The 5,347-nt window shown below is 46.3% G+C and overlaps 1 long non-coding RNA gene across 1 annotated transcript; it reads right to left on the reverse strand.

The window, feature by feature from the left end:
• Positions 1-1,304: 1,304 nt before the first annotated feature.
• Positions 1,305-4,513, reverse strand: LOC142578129 (uncharacterized). The gene is made up of 2 exons (XR_012827181.1): positions 4,441-4,513; positions 1,305-2,744 (listed from the first exon to the last, which is right to left on the reverse strand). It is a non-coding gene; the product is annotated as an uncharacterized LOC142578129 (long non-coding RNA).
• Positions 4,514-5,347: the final 834 nt, after the last annotated feature.

Raw genomic sequence — 5,347 nt, forward strand, 5'->3', positions numbered from 1 at the left:
GTAGTGGATGCAACCATTAAACAACATGGCCCAGTGGGTTGGCATAGAAGGCGCGACGAGGACGGCATGAGCGTCAGGTCACTATGCTGGAATGGCGGCGATGGAACGAGCTCGACGGCGTAACGACCACAAGGAGCTTACCCCTGTTTATAACTTTTATACCATAAACACATACCTAGTGACCCAAGCTGGCGGTAATTTGGGCCACTATGTATACACTGAAAGGTATCCCAGTGCGGACTGCCCTGCCTGTGGACTAACGGCAACATCGGACCATATGTTGTGGGAGTGTGAAGCCATCGGCTCCTCCTTCAGCGGGGATAGGTGGGCTGCGCTCTTGGGCAGCCCCGAACTGAACGACCAAACCGAGCTTGACGGCCCCTACGTGGGACTAGCCGGGTGGCGCGGGGTCTCCCCTGCGCCACCAGATAGATAGATAGATAGATAGATAGATAGATAGATAGATAGATAGATAGATAGATAGATAGATAGATAGATAGATAGATAGATAGATAGATAGATAGATAGATAGATAGATAGATAGATAGATAGATAGATAGATAGATAGATAGATAGATAGACAGACAGACAGACAGACAGACAGATAGATAGATAGATAGATAGATAGATAGATAGATAGATAGATAGATAGATAGATAGATAGATAGATAGATAGATAGATAGATAGATAGATAGATAGATAGATAGATAGATAGATAGATAGATAGATTCAAAACGGCTGAAGCAGGCAAATCGAGCTAAACGCATTTCAATTATGACGCCTACGGAAGCTTTGTTAATAGCTTTTTTGGCGATCCACCTTACGCAGATAGCAAGCTCACATAAGCACAACAACGAACAGGTATGCGTTCAGCGTTACAATAAATTATGCAATGTATAGCTAACGCGGGGACAAGCCATACAGGGTGTGCCTGGACGTTACTAGTTACGTGTTCAGTAAAAGGTGACGATTTCTACCTCAACAGAAGTATTTTATACTCACGTTAGTGCTGGTCCCGCATCTGACTTATTCTGCCAGTAAGTTGCATAACTTATCTTGAGACTGACCAAGCAAGCAGGCCTTCCCTTCGGGTCTTGACCTCGTGTTCGTATTATGGCAAGAACTTCTCCGGTTTATGCACATTGAGGTCATTCAAGTGTTGACCCTGTACCAAGTACATGCTTCAATTACTACCACAGCCACAGTTGCTGCCTTCTCTTGTCATCTTGCTGCCTCATTTCACCAGCCTCAATGGGTTCTTTCTACAACATTGCGCTGGAATCAAGGCTACTATAGAACCGTGCACTGTGCAACATCTTTATTGAGTGTACACGCACTTTTTCCTGGCCTGATGATCAGCATTTCATTGTAACTCTTCGTCCCTTTAACTCCTCCTAGAAAGAGTAGCTGAGATGAATTCTGGACGTTTTGTTGTCTATTCCATTCGTATTTTATTTCGGCCCAATACACTGGTGTTGTGGGTACTCGGCTGAAAAGTACGTAGAACACCATCATGAAAACTGAAAGGCCAACTGCAGCGAAACTTCATTTTGCCTAAATTGGTTATAAATTAGTAATATAAATAACTGAAGCAATATTTTCAAGACTGCAGGGTTCGTAATCCTCTAATTCTTGAAAGCGACGCTTTCATTCCGCACCTCGCCGGTTGTTGTAACCGTGGGCCTGGCTATTCTCTTGTCGTATAGGCCAACCAGTCACAGTGGAGTACGCATACCGCGCGCGCCTTTGCGTTCCTTGCGCCACGACCAGATGGCGGTCGCCTCTGCGCATCCGCGGCAGGGGTAGCGCCAGCCGTGTGGAGGAAAGAATAAAAAATAACTACGAAGTTCTCCTTCACGCATACGCGGCTGCACGGTAATGAGCAACTAAACTCTTCTGGCGGATAGAATGGACACGAATTTCGTTACGTACGTATGTGCATGCTGCCTCTGTAACCATGATGCGTTCAAGGCGTCCTTCGTACTAGCTAGTAGTCAGTAACTCCGCTTACCGAAAGGCTCGGTATAATTTGTGTGCGCTCGCGCTTGTGTACGTGTGTGCAGAGAGGTGGGGGTAGGGGGGGGGGGTGCGTGTACTTATGCTTCGACTCTTTCTGTACTCACAGAAAGCTTAGCTGTATATTGATTCCAACTCGCTTGCTCTGCTGAACCACTTATTAGAATGTTTTAAATAGCACATAAACAGACGCATGAACCTAGTGGTGAGCACATATGACGTAAATCCCAGCACGTCACCTCCGAGAATTTCAGCGCGCCGCGGGCAACCGCGGGAGCCGAATAATCTCAGAGGCCTCCGAGATCATGCTTGGAAGCCGCACGTTCTATGTCATGCGTAATTTACGGCGAGTTGCAGTGCCTGTGTTTTTTGTCAGTTTCATCGTCAAAAACGGCTATTTTTGCTAGCTTTCCGCGACGCATCTACTCGTATTTCAAACAAAAAATTTTGCACGGAAGCTTTTCTATATCTGCACTATCTGAAATTAGGTTCTTTACGGGGTCGAACGTTTTGTTGCAGTTGGCCTTTCACGCGTGTAGCTTCTTTGTACTATACACAAACATGAATCTGCGAACTTAAAACCGCACATAAAAGCTGCACAACATTTCTGTTTTTCATGAAGAGAAACTTGTGGCAAACTCGTGCGGTGTCGAGATGGTGTGCTCACGGAAGGAAACGGCGCTGCGCCTCAGGAAGCCACGATGTAGCTTTTCCACGTCGGAACAACCTGCATAGGAAATTCTTATGTTAATCGAGATGCTTCTGGAGTGCGAGACAGCGCAGCAAGACGAACACAAATAGGAAGACGACAACAGAAGCGCTAATACACTGCTCCATTTGATTAGTCGAAACGTAGCATGTGCGCCTCGTTCATTGCTTGATGATATGAAAAAGAGAACGGAAAACTTATTTCAAGCTGTTCATTCCCATGCAGATCATTCTGAGGGACCTATGCTCTTGTTCTAACGAAAACGGGAACTTGCACGAGTTTGTAGCAGTACATGGTTGTTCTACCAGCACAACTGAGACAAACACAAAGAGATAGAGAGAGAAAACACTTGTTATCTCGGAGCGTCTGGTCTGACGTTAAGTGTACAAGAGCGCATCTATACGCCTTGCCAGAACTCCTTGGTGAAGCTTTAGTAATAGGGGCAGCGAAGTGAGTTACTCTGCTAAGGACTGGGGACGTATTTAGACAGAAGTAGATGCGAGGGATCGGGTAAAGGTTGGTTCGATATGGAGGCGATTCCAAAGGTTCTGGGGCTTATCCGATAGCCGGAACCGCGCTTGTGCAGGGTGCGTCAATCGTTTCCGTGTACTTAGTGCAGATAGTGGTCCGTGAGCAGAGAGTTTGTTTGGGAGGGGCGCCATTGAGTACCTCACTGATGTCAAAGGAACGGTTGGCCCAAAAACAGAGACGAGAGGAAAACTGGAGAGGAGCTCACATCAAACTGAAGTTCGAACGTCTGCTGGAAGTCAGCGCGTGTCCAGTCGTCCTCTAATCTTTGTTTTTGTCTCACCTGCACTCCCGTTATATCTGCTGTTAGTATAGGAATACTTTTAAAGATCTTGCGCTTGACGCAGCTTTATTTTTTGCTCCAGTCTCGCGACAATATCGCACGCCTTCGTTGACATCCTAATACCACACGTGGTATATTTTCATGTATGGTTTGCGCTAAAAGAACCTGCAAAAACTACCACCGTACGCGCACTGGAGGTGAGCATGTAGCTACAGATACGTGGAAGGGTTTAGCCGTTCGACTGCCTGTCGACCACTAATACTACAGATGAAGATTAACAACGATGCCAAAAGACGCATTGAATGACGTAGGCCAAATAGTGCAATCTTGTTGCGAAATTTAAGGGGTTACGAGGCAGCGCTAAGAGCAACTTCTTTTCGGTCTGTTAGAACAAAATGGCAGGTCACTGCGGCTCTGCCAATCTCCCACTGCCGCCTGTACAGGACATGCATAGCCGAAGTGATATTCACACAGACCTTAATTTGAAAACAAGAAATTTTGTCGCCAGTTATTTAAGAGGAGGCGGAGGACTAGGAGAAAATAAAGCGGAGAAGGCAGCGATTCTTGTTACGTTGCGTAATTCTGTAGGGCGTCGTTAAGCAGTACATCTGTAGTACTGGTGGACAGCACGTGCTTCTCAAAGAGCTAAATGGTCAGCATTCGGTGACAAACGCGCCTGTAACTTGTCGAGTGTGATGCACGATACGTTATGCTGCAGTTAATCCGCGTACCTGTATTGATACATGCCACTGTCGTACGCGTCTATGGGCGAATAAATTTTCTTTCAACTCAGTTTCACGAGTGCAAGCGCCTTTGTAACCGCGGCAGATGTCCAACCTCCGACTACCAACCACGAAAACCGGCTCAAGAGTCAAGGAAAGCTTTTCGCTTTAACGCTCTCACCTATTAGTGCCAGGCAGTTGTCGAGCTCCCGGCGGATGCACTCGAGTACTTCAGTGACTCCCTGCTGACCCTGCGCAAAAAAAAAATCGCGGCATGTAGTATAGGTGTTCTTTAGCAGCTTGCTTCGATTACCGTCTGTAGCAGAGGCGTTGTATGCATGGTAAAGTTCGAGGACGTCATGGAAGCCTTGTCTATGGCTATGCTCGCCTGAAATATCTATGTGGAAATGGGCAAATTTCCTATATCTTTAACGCATAATTACCTGAGTGTGCGAGGTCACTCACAGTGTTGCCATTATAGCGACTTTCTTGTCTCTTTGGCGACAAACTTTCCTAGGCGGTGACCACTGCCTTTTAGAGCGCAGCTCTTAGGCGCCCGTTCCTGCGTTTGCCGTCGGCGTCACTTGACGTAACCGAGCGAACGATTGCAACAAAGGATGAAAATGCGAATGCGGAGCGCAACGCGGGATGAAAGACGGCGCTAGCGAAGACAGCACGAGGAGGAAAGCAGAGGATGAGGGTGTGGTGAAAGCGTGAGAAGTGTGCCGCGCAAGATGGGAGTGTGAGGAAATTCAACGCCAAGATGGAACCACAGAATACTTAAGTTGCAAAACAAGGCTCTTCGGTTATAATGGAAATGTTGATTATGGTGCTCATACTGACAAATTTCTTCGTCATTTTAATATCATACTAGCATTCAAACTTTATAATTGGAACTTAGCTGTCAAATATAAAAAGCGTGCTCATCATAATCAATATGCTTGTATAAATTTCGCTGATCTAAGAGTGAATGCTCCTTGCTTGGTTTCGCATCCAAGACTTTTGGACCACCCACTTTTGCCGGACTGAATACGGAGGACGTATATTACGGTATATTTTGCTTCATTTGTTGACCACATTGCAAAGCA

The sequence above is a fragment of the Dermacentor variabilis genome, chromosome 4 (genome assembly GCF_050947875.1).
Source record: "Dermacentor variabilis isolate Ectoservices chromosome 4, ASM5094787v1, whole genome shotgun sequence".
Lineage (NCBI taxonomy): Eukaryota > Metazoa > Arthropoda > Arachnida > Ixodida > Ixodidae > Dermacentor > Dermacentor variabilis.